The sequence below is a fragment of the Otolemur garnettii genome, unplaced genomic scaffold (assembly GCF_000181295.1).
Source record: "Otolemur garnettii isolate 467f Iridium unplaced genomic scaffold, OtoGar3 scaffold00036, whole genome shotgun sequence".
Lineage (NCBI taxonomy): Eukaryota > Metazoa > Chordata > Mammalia > Primates > Galagidae > Otolemur > Otolemur garnettii.
The window spans coordinates 3,246,747-3,262,784 of NW_003852431.1; positions in this window are offsets into that span (position 1 = coordinate 3,246,747).

Genomic DNA, 16,038 nt, shown 5'->3' on the forward strand with positions numbered 1-16,038 from the left:
TATAAAATGAGATCATGGAGAATCAAAACATACCTGAAATAGAGAGCAGGGTGCAGGGATAAAGCTGTGGTGGCTTGTTTTCTTGGCCTGGAAGCAGGTGAGAGGTGCCAGAACTTCTGTTCTTGCTAGGTAACCATAGGCAAAAGAAAGATAAAAAACCAAAACTGGCCTTCATTCAAAATTCAAAAATGACTGGAGTCAAGCTCATGGATGAAAACTAAAGGTCAAGTGTGTAGTTCGTATTCTCCACCCAGCTTTAAAAAGAAAAGACTGCATGAAGTCTTGGCTATACTGAAGCCTTTATGAACCCATCGTCTGGACTGATGGAAGAGAAAATCACAAATCCTTCACCAGAGATTTAGCCAAACCACCCACTGTTTAAAAGAATAGATTTTCTACATCCCCAAAATAAGCACATGGATTCAGCCCAAACCAGGATTAAAGATGTATTTTGGGGACCAGAGGCCACAAGGGAAGAGCTAAATAAAAAAAAAGAAGAAGAAAAAGACTGAATGAAATGAAGGAGTATAAATAAAGAGTAATGGGAAAATGATCAAAAAGATCAAAATACAATTTCACACAAAAAAACCCAACAATGCATATAAATCAAGATATCTAATAATACTAATATGAAAGACAAACATAAAAGGCAGAATCTATGTGCACATAATTAAGTATAATTTTTATATACTTTTATAAAAGTATATACATTTTTATATACTTTTATACTTATAAAAGATCAGTGTGAAATAGACTTTAAAGTACTTTTTTGTTTCTTCATTCTTCAAAAAGATAAATATCGTGATAACAGATACATATTAATTACTTATAAAAAGCAAAAACAAAACAGAACTGTTCATCATCAAAAACAATGAAACTGCTTCAGATGTGAATAAGATGATGCTGAGAAATTATCATGCAAATAGAAGGAGGTAAATGTGAAACAAATAATAGCTAAAATTAAAAATATGTGAATATGACCCTAAGAAGTTTCTTTAAATGTAGAATGAAGGTTGTGAAAATGGAAAAGTCAATTAAAAAAAAAAAACCTAGACTCCTAATAACATAGATTATTAAGAAGGAATAGATTTCAGGGCTAAGCAAAACAGATTAATTCTAATCCAGATACATGAGAGAAAATGGAGACATTATCCCAAAATAAGAAAAATAGGTTAAAAGCCAGTTCAGACCAAGTAGAAAATATATACGAAAGAAGCAAAAGATGGCATTTGTCCTGCTATCACTTTCTTTAACCAAAACATGAAAACTAAGTGCCAAAAATACCATTAAAATTTTGACAAGAAATTATCCAGAAAAGTCACAGTCAGCCTAGAAATTAAAATTGAGCTAAACTGGCATTTATTATCAAAGGTAAAATAAAGACCCTGTGGGACACAGATATTTACTCAACGTGGCACTAAACAAGCTTTGTATATTCTTTTGCCTGATCAAATTTTTATGTTTTCTTAATTTTTTCCTTTTAAATTTTTATTTCATTCTTAATTGACACATAATAATTATACATATTTATGGGGTACATTGTGATGTTTTTATACATGCAGAAGCCTAATGATCCAATCAGGATAATTAACATATGCATCATTTCAAATGTTTGTCAAATTTTGTGATGAGAATGTTTAGAGTCTTGTCTTTTGGCTATTTTGAACTGTGCAATGCATAATTGCTAACTGTATTACTGTAGTGTGCAATAGCATACCAGAACTTATTTCTACCTAATAATAGCGTAGTCCTGATTCCCTCCTCCTTTCCCCGTCTCTGATAACGACTGTTCTACTTTCTACTTCTCTGAGATCAACATTTGCACAGTCCGACTAGGAGGGACTTCATGCAATCTTTGCCTTGCTGTGTCTGACCTTAGGACAAGTACACCATAGCAGGCTTGTTAGATCATATGTTAGTTCTATTTTTAATTTGGAGGGGAACTTCCATCCTGGTTTCCATAAAGGCTATACTAATTTACATTCCCATCAACAGTGCATAGGTATTTCCTTTTCTCCATGTCCTTTCTAGCACTTACTATTTTCTATCATTTTGAATGTAGCTTTTCTAACTAGCTACATTTGACATCTCCTTGTAGTTTCAATTTGCGTTTCCCTAATGGCCTTATACTGAACATTCTCTTACGTACCTCTAGCCCATTCCCATGTATCTTCTTTTGAAAAATAACTGTTAAATTCTTTTGTCCCTTTTTTAATCTGATTGGGTTTTTGATACTTTCTAAAATAAAATGAATACAAAAGAATGGAGTGAAATGCAACAACAAAAAACTAAGTTCAGATGTTTACATTAATATAAATATTTAATATAAGTAATGTTTAATATAATGTTTTAGCAAAATGAATTTAATACAGTTTTTTGTAGGAAAAATATTTTTAATTGTCAATGTCAATACTTTTTTATAGAAGTGTGGTTTGTGTAGAGTCCAAGTGACTGAGACGACAGGGTGTCTGGGCCCAGAGAACTCAGGGCCAACATTCCAGAAATCCTGTCTGACCAGAGTCCAGGATTTCGGCCTTCTGTGTGCTGCAGACAGCCTGATTGACATTTGAAGCTGAGAAAAAAATGCTTAGCAAAGATCACTCTTCCCTGAGCCTTTCTTAGGTGTAAGATAAAAATCACCAAAGTAAGTTAGGAAAGTAAAACTTTACTCCCCTCCATCTTTTTTATGGCTGCATAGTATTCCATGGTATGCATATACCGCAATTAATCCATTCATGAGTTGATGAATGCTTGGGCTGCTTCCATGAATTGGTAATTATGAATTGGGCTGCAATAAACATTCTTGTGCAAATGTCTTTTTGTAAAGTGAGTTTTGGTCATCTGGATATATACCTTGTAGAGGAATTGCAGGATTGAACAGAACACAATTATAGCCCAGAAAGAAGGAGAGAAGAGGAGGGCATAGGGAGGGGAGGAGGGTGGATGAGTGAAGGGAGGGTAATTGGTGGGACCTCACTTATTGTGCATATTGACAGGGAACATGTCAAATATATTAATAATAGAGTATGAATGTCTAAACACAACAGCTAAATAAGTGAGGTGAATGCTATTGTTAACCAGTTTGATGTAAACATTCCAAATGGTATATAAAATCTGCACATGGTATCCCATAAATGAAGTAATGTACATAGTTATGATCAAATAAAAAAAAAAAAGAAAACTTTACCCCCTAATCTGTAACAATCGTATGATTTATTTACTTTAGTTCCCTGCATTGTTTCCCCCTCTTTTACTGGGAATGACTGCTTCGGGCACCTTACTTTGAACAACTAAAATTAACTTTATGTTTTATGTGGTCAACATGATTTATGGTTTTGAATGAAAAAGAGACCTTTGGATGAATAGATCGAGGCTATACTTCCTAGCTGCACTTCCTGGCTGCTACTAGTGATGGTGGACGCTTTCCCCAGGCTCCTGTTGGTTATTTCACCAGAGATAACTGAGTCTAAGTCTTTTCTGTGTCCACCACTCTCTGTGCTGATCCTGACAAAGACGTAGGACCCAGACTTCCACACTTTTCTTCATAGTTCAAGTTTTTATGAAGTTAAAATAATATCCATGGAGTCCTCATCATGATCTCTCAGACCTCATAAAATGAAAAATAAAGAAAAAAATAAATACGTAGAATTCAGATTGAGCTAAAGGGACCAAATTTGTTAAATGTTCTAATCATCCTAAGATAAACAGATGGCATCTATTCAAGCAAAGCAAAGCAGTAATTATGCACATCTGTACAATACCAACAAAATCTAATATATCCAGAAGCTATTGGCTGCCATTTCAGACAACAGTCTCTGAGAACAGCATTTATATAATCATTAGTCATTTTTTATAAAAGCTATAAAGACACCAAGATAATTTTTATCATTCAAAACACAGGGATGTATTTCAATTCATCCACATTAAAAAAAAGTGCTATTGACTTTCTGTAGAAAATAAAGCTTAATCAAAGTATCCCTGCCATTTTTCTTTGTGTGTGTGCCCATTAGATATTCACTCCTGCTTGTAAGGCAAGTTCACGTTTACTCAGTTATTTGAAGAAACACATATATTCCTATCATCAGGGGTATGATAAATATCTCACCTCAAAAATCGTGTTAAAAATATTGATCACCAACAACACTGAATCCTGTCCTCTGAATTCTAAGCCTCTCTTCTGCAGAAATGCCATCACCTAAAGTAGGGTGTCACAGTTCCACGTGAAGGAACAGCAGCTCAGCCATCTGGAGAGATACTTTAAAGGTTTTTATTGTCCAATTGGGTTTTTCTAGCTCTGTATGGCAGTCTGTAGACACCCACATTTTCTGCCTAGAAGTGTAAATGAATGCTTTTATTTCTGGCAGTGCATGTAAAATGCTGCACTCTAGATAGCCAGACTGAAATGCTTCTGGCAACCAAAATCATTTCATTAGCCCAGTTAGAATGACATGCATAAAATTCAGATTACACCCTGTAAAATCAATTCTCATTACTAACCTTAATGAGGCCAATACGTTTTTCTATATGCAAAACAGGGAAGAGTTTAGCCTAATTTTAGGATCAAATAAAATGCACATTTCTGAATGTTTGTGGATACTGTGCAAGTTATTGTAATAAAGGTATTTCTAGCATAGTAATCTTAAGGAAAATCGATGACAACTCTTGAATGTTGTGAGAAATTGAGCATTCAATCTGGTTATTACTGTCCTACAAACACCCGTGCTACCTTTAATTAAATCTATATTGATCATTGTGAGTTAATTGGCATCTACTTAAATAAACTTGCATTGTCTAGGAAGCAAAAGCTTTACCTGTGTCAGCAAAGTTAGTAAAACTGGGGAAAAGTGAACTTTACTATTAAGAAAAGTGTTATTCACTTATTACAATGTAATTTAAGAAGAATTAATAATATCTTTCTTATGCACAGGGCATTAGTAGTAAGTTTAGACAGGAAAACATATAATCCATATTATCTCAATACATTTACTATTTCCATAAAGCAGGCATCCTCAAACTATGGCCCGCGGGCCACATGTAGCCTGCCTAGGACATTTATCCGTCCTGCCGGGTGTTTTTCTGCTGCTGCCTGTCCTGCTTAGCCGCTGACTCGTCCTGGGGCCCACAGTCCAGCCCTCCAATGGTCTCAGGGACAGTGAACTGGCCCCCTGTTTAAAACGTTTGAGGACCCCTGAGATAAAGGTTTAGTTTTAAGCAAATTTCAGGTATAAAATAAATAATGATAAGAATACAAATAAAGCTCAGAAAAAGTAAATCGTAAAATAAAATAGAGAAGCATTCAGAAAAAATTAGGACTGATAGTGATTGAATAGATTAGTATCTACTTCACGGAGGAAAAAAAGAACTTATTTAAATTTTAAAAGATAAGTAGAATATGAATAGGATTTGGATTAAGGGGCATCTGAGCAAGTGATGAGACTATGAGTACTGACTGGGGAAAAACAACATATTGTTATCAATTTGACACCTTATGAATGAGAAATATTACAATAAAATCATAAAAATATTCAACTGAAACTATCTTGACAATTAGAAGAAAGGGAAATATAATTAAAGCAGACAGATTCTTGCCATGCAGAGGTTATAAGTCTCTGACCCACAGGGTGACGTGGGTCACTACAAAAGTTTTAGACAGACTGTGTTACAGTCTACTATTTTCACTTCCAAGAAACACAGTCCGCAGCGTCCTTTCTGATTTGCGCAAGTTTCGCCTTGGTCAACTTATTGCTGTGGTTGGGAGGGCTTCATTTGTTTACTTCGGCGCACATTTTACGTTTCTTTATTTTTGTGTCTTTTAAAACTTTTGTAGTAAGCATATCCAGTTGTCTGCGTGTTTATATGTGTGTGTGTATATATATATATATATGTTTTGTGTGTACAAAAATATGTAAAAACACATATAAACATGGAATAACATTTTATAATAATGAGATTATTGTTAACCTGAGTGTACTGTCTGAGGTTGATAATAAGATAGTTACATTGCTGGACTCATTGTTTGGAACCTGAGACAGAATAAGACCATGTGGAATATGAGCCGTAGCATTGATGGCCATGGAATGGAATAAACACATCTCCCTTCTCCCTCACTCAGACCCGTTCCTTTGGAGATAATGAAAAATCACAAATACATCGAAAGTGAAATAAACTATGGTGGGAAGGAATTTTTATGTTATACATAACATTAAAATTTTACATGGCAATTGAGTGCCTAAGGAAACTATACTTGAGAAATGATAAAAACGCACATCCAAGCAATACTTGACAGATATTTATAGAGTAGATACATATGGGCAGGGACTAATTGCTTATAACCCGAATATGCTGCCTATTCCAGGAAGCAAGAATGTGTTTCAAGGTGATATTTCAAATTTAAAAATTTAGCCACGACTATCTAAATTCTACATAAAATATCTAAGGGTACATGTGAATCTTTCTAAATGTAGAATATAAATGTCTTAACACAATAACTAAGAAAATTGCATGAAGGCTATGTTAACCAGTTTGATGAAAATATTTCAAATTGTATATAAAAACAGCACACAGTACCCCATGATTGTATCAATGTACACAGCTCTGATTTAATAAAAAAATTTTTGAAATAGGAAATGATTTTAAATTAGTAAATATGATATCCAGCTTATAATTGCCAGTAACATTCTTCACACTTGAAGTGTACAATCTCACTTTGACCATCACCTTGGCTCATTAGGTTGTCCTGTGAAGACAGGAGGACATCACATAAAGATTATCAATTATCCCCCCACACATAATTTTCTCTAAATTATGCTGATAGGTGGTAATCCAAGAGTCAGAAAACCTGCAAACTCACAGTAGGACATATAACTTTGTAAAAGTTATCATAGTTAGCAAGAATTCCTTTAGCCTGATAGCATATTTCACTTTCCATTGCTACTGCTATTTGGTCCAAGTTACAGTACACACACTCACAAACACACTCACACACAGAGGGTTCCAAAAAATGTATGCCCATTTTCAAAAAGAAAAAAAACTCTATTAAATTTGTAATACACAACTCAGATTTTGTTTCTGCTCGATATGACTTGTATCCATCTTTTGTTATGGGTGTATACTGAGTATTACAAGTTTAATTTTTTTCTTTCTTAAATTGTGCATACATTTTTGGCACCTTTGTATATTGAATTCCCCTAGCACAACTTTGTAAAAGGTGTTTATAACAATACTCTATGTCTGTTATTTTTTTTTTTTAAAGAATCCCTCTCTCATAGAGATACACATAGAAAAACATGTGAATTAAATAGTGTTTCTTGGATTTGCTTCAAAATAATTAAGAATGAGTGAACCAATAAAAGAAATAAGAAATAAGACCAGCCATTAAAATAATAATTGATGAAATTGAGTATTGGGTATAAGACCATATTGAATACAAGCCATAGCATTGATGTGCTATATAATTGTGTCTATGATATATGTTTAATTTTTTAAAAAAGAAGAAAAGAGAGAAAGACATGATTTTCCATCCTGGCTCCACATTTTCCCTTGGCTAAAATGCTAGAAGAAATATCACAAATCCTATATATGATATAATGCCTTTGAAATGTAAAAATATTGAATAAATGTCCTTGCAAGCTTTCCAGCTTCATCAAACCTACTCATTCATACTGGATAAAAGAAACCCTTTTAACTACTGGCTGAACTTAAAAAAAAAAAAAAAAAGAAAAGAAAAGAAAAGAAATCTGCAGATCATATTATAATAAAAATGACCATGGTACGTGTGAGCAAATCCAGAGTCACCCTGAGGATATTTGCTGTTTATAAAACTAAAGTCATGGCTTTTTGTGCTCATCTGGGGACTTGTAAGAGAAGGTCCCACTTTCCTTCATAAAGTGGAAGTAGGAACCCAGATTTCCACAAGCAGCCAGAGACACGAAAGGTAAAACAGTCTGTGAATGGGGAGACTGAGAAAAAAAGAAGAAAAAACTCGGCCCACATACAATGAAAATATGTTCAAATAATTATCTTGGCCTCAGTTCCAAGTAGGAGGAAAGAATTTTGCTCTGGGTATTGGTAAACAAAGTATGTTTTCCTAACCACAAATTGTCCCTATACATTTGAATTTGCACTGCATACTTGGTTCGAAATCTCCTAATATGTGACATAAATTTAAGGTGATCACTTTGATGCCTGACAAGTCAGGTTACTGACAGAAACAAAAATGCCACCTACAACAATTTACCTGGAATAATCCAGGCATTGAAGAATTTCAAAATTGAAAATTGAAGACTAGTTGGCTTCAGATATGGAAATTAACGAATGCCTGATTATAAAATGCTTATATTTAAGATGTGAAAAAAATATTAAATACTATCTAGAAATTAAATATTATTAAAGGAACAAGGAACATATTAAAAAATACCACAGAAATTCTAAAAATTATACATATATATATGTCTAAATCTACGGATCTAGAAAAAGAGAAAGAGATTTTGAAAAGTTCAAAAATGGTGTTTGTACAACCTACACAGAGCCAATAAGAAAACTGGTAAACAGAAAAGACTAAGCTAAAGGATTTAGCAAGAATATAACAAACAGATAAAAGTGAAGGAAAATGTAAAAGAAAGAGTCAGTGATCATGGGGGATGAAAATGAGAACACGGATGATGGGTCTAATTTGGCTGCTGGAAGGATCGATGATAGAAAAAAAGAAGTCATGGTTAATAATGAAATTACTGGAATTTTCCACAGCTGATAAAAGTCACAAATCCTCAAATTCAGGAGGGTGCCTGGCAAGTTCTCACCTAATGCACAGTGTCGGGGTCCACAACACAGCCCCTGGGTGAAGGGGTCAACTACATCTTTACCTGGGAAGCAAAATCAATGTAGCCTAAACATTTGTACCCTTCCATCAATCTGAAATAAAGAAAAAATAATGTTACAAGGCATAAAATCTATATGATCATCTTAGTGAAATATTTCCATTTATTTCTTTTCTTTTCTTTTCTTTTTCTTTCTTTTTTTTTGGCCAGGGCTGGGTTTGAACCCACCACCTCCAGCATAGGGGGCCGGGGCTCTACTCTTTTGAGCCATAGGCAATGCCCTCCTTTTATTTCTTTTTCATTTTTAAAACTACTGTTATATATATTTGAGGTTTACGACATGATGTTGTAGGATACATATAGATGGCAAATCGTTACTATAATGAAACAGATTGATGTGTATCTCATCACACATAGTGACTTATCGGTAAAAAAAGCAGCTAAAATCTACTTATTTAACAAAAAATCCCCCATAAAAGACAAGTGTATTAAGTGTAGTCCTCACGTTGAACATTAGAGCTCTAGAATTGCTCATGTGCCATATCTGCTACTTCCTATCCATTTCCCCCTTTCTTACACACCTCCCTGATCCTTGTTTTACTCTCAGTCTCTACATATTTGTGTACAGGTGGCTTTGACCTGTCTCCACATGTAAATGGAAATTTAAATATTCACATATAAATGAAGTTATGCACTATTCTTATTTCAATTAGCATAATTTCCTCTAGGTCCATCCATATTCTAGCCAATGGAAGATTCTCTTTCTTTTTTTGAGGCTGAATGATACTCCATTGTGTATGTATACCACATTATCATCCTTCATCAACAGATGGGCGTGGAGGTTGTTTCCACACCTTAGCTACTGTGAATAACGCCTCACAGAACATGAGAGTGCAGATCCCTCCACAAAACGTTGGTGCCATCTCCTTAGTCATATAGTCAGAAAAGAGATAACTAAGTAATATATGAGTTCAATCTCTTTAGGAACCACCATACTGTTTCCCATAACGCTTGTACCACTCTTCATTCCCACTGACAGTATTCATATTTCTGTTTCCTCAAGTCCTTGACAAAATTTGATATATCTTGTGCTTTTGATAACAGCTATCCTAACTAGTCTGACCTGATAGCTCGTATTGGCTTTCATCCGCATTTCCTTGATGATTAGTGATGCTGAACACTTTTTCATTGTATGTTTTGGCCATTTTTATATCCTTTTTGTATAAGTAGCTGTTCAGGTTCTTTGTCCATTTTTATATTTGGATACTCGTTTTTCTGTTATTAAGGTGTAACAGTTCTTTATAAATTTTGGATATTAACCCCTGATAAATATATACCTTGGAAATATTTTTGTTTCAGTTTGCAAGTGCTGTTTTTATTTTGTTTATTGTGCAAAAGCTTTGAAGTTTGATGTAGCCCTATTTATTTATTCTTGTTTTCATAGCCTGATCTTTTGGTGTGATATCCCAAAAAAAAAAAAATCATTCCCAAAGCCAATGTCCAGGAGTTTTCCCCTATTTTTTCTAGTAGGAGTTTTATCATTTTAGTTCTTACCTTTAGGTCCTTTACACATTTTTAATTGATGTGTATATGTGGTATAAGTGTCCAATATTATTCTTCAGCATGTGCAAATTGAATTGCCAACATCACTCATTGAAGAGGATATTCTTTAGCTGTTGTGTTCTTTTGGCTCCTTGGTTTAAAAGTGGTTGACCATATATGTTTTCACTTATTGCTGAGCCCGCTTCTGTTCTAGTTACATATTGTTTTTATCACAGTACCCTACTATTTTGATTACTAGAAGTTTTAATAAAATTTTAAATCAGGAAGTGTCATGCCTCCTATTTTGCTTTTCTTCCTCAGTATCATTTTAGCTATTTGGGCTTTTTTCTTCGTTCCATTCGAAGTGTGGCACTTTTTTCTATTTCTATGAAAAACATCATTGATTTCAATAGGGGTTGTGTTAAATCTGTATATTGTTTTAGGTGGTATGAATATTTTAACAAAGTAAAGGCTTCAATCCATGAACATAAAATATATTTTTATTTATTTGTGTGTTCTTCATGTTCTTTCATCAATATAAAATACGTCCACATAAACAAATCCTTTGTGTTGACTAAAGAATGCTTCACCGCTTAGCCAGGAATAGACAGAAAATTAATTTACTAGTTAAAGAGTGTGTGTGTGTGTGTATGTGATAGTTTGTGTGTGGGTGCGTGTTACTGTTCTGTGTGAATCCATGTATATTTGCATTTATGTATATATATACAGAAATACATGTGTATGACTGTATACATACATGTATATATACATATTAGCTGGTGAATATATATATTATATATACATGCAAGTGTACACAAATAAATGCTTACATTTCATATATGTCTTGAAAAACTAGAAAGGAACTATAACACTGTAAGTTTTCTCCAATTCAATAATCTACTAAAACTTGTAGCTATTTGTAGCTATTATAATAACCCAAATAAAGAAAATTTTTATGATAATTAAAAAACATAAATTAGTAAAGTCATTCTTTAAACACTGTAAGAGTATTTATATAAAAAACAAAAGAGAAAACACTAAAAAGCAGCAAAAAAGGTTTCTAATACATGATCAATATACAGAAGTCAATTTCAATTTTATATACCAGCAAGAATTAAAAAGACATATATACAACATCACTTATTACATAAGATAAGGTATTTACTAATAAACCTAAGAATATATAAGACTGCAGTTTGTGGAAAAATGCAATTACATTGAAAAATATTAAATAATACTTAAGTAAATGGGGAGTGATATTCATTGGTAGAAAAAGTCAATATGCTAGCACCTCAATTTTCTTCAAATAATTCTACACATCTTGATGAGATATTACAATCACGTGAGATCATTCTAAACTTAATATAGAACTTTAAGTAAGAATAGCCAAGATATTTTTAAAATAGAATGACAAGCATAGAGTTTGAATTATAAGAAATTATGTGAAAAATTGCTATAAAGTTATGTTATGCAAAATAGTGTGGTATTGGAAAAAGGATAAACAAATAAATGAAGGGAATAAAATGGAAAAAGTAGGAATAAACATTGACATATATTGAAGCATAATTTATATTACACATGATTATGAAATGAAGTAAATTTATATTACACATGATTATGAAATGAAGTAAAATTTACTCTCTGAATCAGACTTCTAACTACTAGAATGGGAATTTACAAATAAACAAAAAAAAGCTTAGAGGAAATTCAGAGGTAGTTGATTAGTCAGGTGTGTAAAAATGAACTCTGCAAAGGTTCTTAGGTCTCACCCAGTAAGGCAGAATACTCACAAGCCAGTCAAAACAGATTTATTACTCACAAATATGTACAAACAAAAATTACAATCTGGGGTTATGGCAAACCAGTTTCTCATCTTAGAAAAGCTTCTTACGGGCAGATATTCTTGTCCATGTATGCCCCCCTTTATATCATGGCTGAGGGACCATGAAAGCACTCTGCTATAAATTTTATAACCTAGGTAATGCTTGGGTTACTGGACACAAACATTGCATTACATCTTGTTCAGAGTGGAATGAGGACATAGCCTGGTTTCTTCGAGGCACTTCCTACTTAATGGGAGGTTGTTACGTTATCAGTGCATCCTATGGTTATTCTAAGACCTGAATGCAGGAGGGTGACAACTGGATTGGGCAAGGCCAATTGGGAGTGTGTCCTCATGCAAACTCATTTATAGTTCAATGTGTATCCATGAATAATTACAAAACAATCATAGACGTGAATATATAGGAGATGGTGTATATATATCAATTGTGTTCACTGAGAGGGCCTAGAAGCAACTCAATAGCAATGAACATAGTCCTTTCCCAGATTACTGTTTTTAAATACTATTTCTAAATTGAAGAATTGGATATTCTTAGAAAACTACCCAAAAGACAAGCAAAAGACACTATTAAGCCTCAAGGTATCTTTTAGATACAGAAATAAAGAAAGGGAAAGTGTTCAGAAAAACAGGATTGACATACAAGGTCTGGCGATTGAGTTCATGAACTCATCCTAGAAAAAGTGCTGCATACTTCACTGCTGAGTATCACCAAGGTTACCTTTGAAGTACTCTCCTTGGGATGGTATGCACCAATGCCAGCAACTCCTCTACCCTTCAAAGATATTTTGGAACTCTTTTCCTGGAATAGCAATCAGAACTGTCATCATACAAGGCCTGGCCATTAAGTTCACAAACTCATCCTAGAGATAGTGCCTTGAAGGTGCTGGTGTGGTTGAATAGCTCTCCAAGGGTAGCACTTTGAAGGTGACCACAGGGATATATAGCAGTGAGGGCTGTAGTACTTTTTCTGGGATGGGTTCATGATCTAAGTGTCAGACCTCCTATGTCACTCAAAAAGAGAAACCAATCTGAAAACATACCCTCTGGCAAAAGCTGGAATGTGCCAAATGAAATAAATGATATGATATTGGATTATTTCCTAGAGTGGCCAATGAGTGCATGTGTCGTCATTATATAAATAAACTGAGTTAATAAATGGAGAAAATAAATCTTTCTTAAAGAATAGTTCCAAATATCTATAATATATGTATAGGTGTGTATATGCATAATGTACATATATGTACACACACAAATACACATACTCCCTTCTAAAGAAGGAGAAGCTTACTTAGTACCCCCTTGTCCTACTTAATGGTTGAATACACTTAATGTTTTGTTTTCAAATAAGAGCATGGGGAAGAGAAAAAATAGTATCTGTGTAGTGGAGAAACCTGGCAGACATGACCTAAATCAAGTAATGAATGTTAGCAATTATGTCATGTGATATCACATATATCCTGACATGAAGTGATGAAAGGGCAATTCCCTTCTTTCCCGAGTACATAATTCAGTCTAATTTCAGGAAAACTGACAGATAAACCAATACTGATGGACATTATACAAGACACCTGGCTAGAACTACTCAAAGCTATTAAAAGTCATGAAGTTTAAGAAAAGACTGAGAAACTTTCACAGACCAGAGGAGACTGGGGAGACAGGACATTTAAATGCAAAATGCTATTCTGGATTGGATCTTGTATTAGAAAGAGATCATTAGTGCAAAAAGTGGTGAAATCCAAATATTGTCTGGAGCTTAATTAACCGACACTATCAATGTCAGTCTCTTAGTTTCAGCAAATATCATAGTACAATATATGAGCTATTGGCAATAGGGAGACTAGAACAAGGGTACCTAGGAACTCTTTCTACTAATTTGAAACTTTTCTGTAACTGTAAATAAATAATAAAAATTATTTTAAAAGTCAAATGCTAACACTAAATACAAACACGGCAAAAAGTTATTATACAAGGCTTACCAATTAAGTTTGAAATCTTGCCACTGTATGGTTACATTGGCGGGGCCGGAACAACAACAGCTCAGTAAGGTTACACAAGCTTGGTATATCAGCGTCTTACAGATGTGTTTGTGTCAACTTGTGTGGTGTCTTGCTCAGACATTCCTCCTTGAGGTATATGTGTTTTGTGTGCTGTCAGGAGAATATGGAAGCTTGAATTAGATGACTGAAGAAACATTACATTTCTGGTAAGACTTGGCAACAGTGGAAGTGAAACAGGGACATATTAGTCCAAGTCTAGGTGGCTAATGCCATAAAGAAAACAGCAGCAGTGTTTTTCAAATGGATTATTTATTGATTTACTTACTTTTACAGGAGAGAAAGCATCACTGATGAAGAGAGGTGAGGGTGGCCAGCCACTAGCAGAACTGATGAAAACATTGCAAAAATCTATCGAATTGTGCATCAGGATTGACAGCTAACTATGAGAAGCATCGGGACGAAAATAAACATTGATCGAGAAATAGAAAAGTCTTAATTGACAATCTTGGCATGAGAAAGGTATGTGCAAAAATGGTCCTGGAGGAGCTCACTGATGAACCGAAGCAAAGGAGAGATGAAGTTTCCTGAGATTCCATTAGGTAAGATAACCTTGGGCCATGTTATCATTGGTGATAAAACACCAGTCTACCAATACAATCCTGAAACAAAGGGTCAAATGCACAATGAAAGTCACCTAATATTCTACAGTGTAAAATGTTCTTTCAGTCTAAATCAAGGATCAAAATAATGTTGCTAACCTTTTTTGGTGTTAACGGGATTGTTCATTATGAATGGATACCACCTGGACAATTAGTTAACCAAGTTTACGAGGTGGAAGTGCTGAAAAGGGATGCACGAAAAAAATCAGACAAAAATGACCTGAACTTTTTGCCAAGAACTAATGGTTCTTGCATCATAACAATGCAGCAGCTCACACAGCACTGTCCATGAGGGAGTCTGGGGGCAACAAATAACTATATTTGGAACCCTCTCCTTACTCATCCTATCTGGCCCCCAATCATGTTTTTCTCTACCCAAAGATAAAGGAATATTGAAAGGAAGACATTTTGAGGACATTCAGGACATCAAGCATAATATGATGATATCTCTGATGGCCATTCCAGAAAAAGGGTTCCAAAATTTCTTTGAAGGGTAGAGTAGATGCTGGCATTGGTGCATAGCTTTCCAAGGGGAAAACTTTGAAGGTGATCATAGCAACATTCAGCAATAATGTATGTAGTAGAGCTTTTCTAGAGTGAGTTTGCAAACCTCAATAGTAGACCTCATATATGTAGTATGCACAAATAACCCTATCATACCACTTAAAATTCCATAATAAAGGGCCAAATTTTAAACAGAGGGAAAAACATGTAAGGGTTATAATACAAATTATAAAATATTCGGCATCATTCATAATCGTAGAATTACAAATTTAGACCATGTTGAGATCTACTTTCATACCACAATGATAATGCTGACAGAAAAAACAATCATGTGTTGGTGAAAAAGCAGAATAGTCACCATATGCATTTGTGCTTAGGGTAAATACACATTAGGAGATAATCGGCAAACTATAGAAAAATCACGATGCATATAATGTACAAGCCACCTATTCGGCTTCTAGTGTGTACCCTAGAGAAACAAAGATATGTGGTTTGGGGATAATCACTCTGTGATTCTCTCTCATCTCACAATTACAGAAGATTTACTCAGAAGGAGACCACATCTCTACATAAATACACAAGTTGGCTAGGCATGGTAGCATACACCGGTAGTCCCAGCTACTTAGAAGGCTGAGGCAGGAGAATTGAGGTGAGTTAGAATGATGTCACTGCACTCT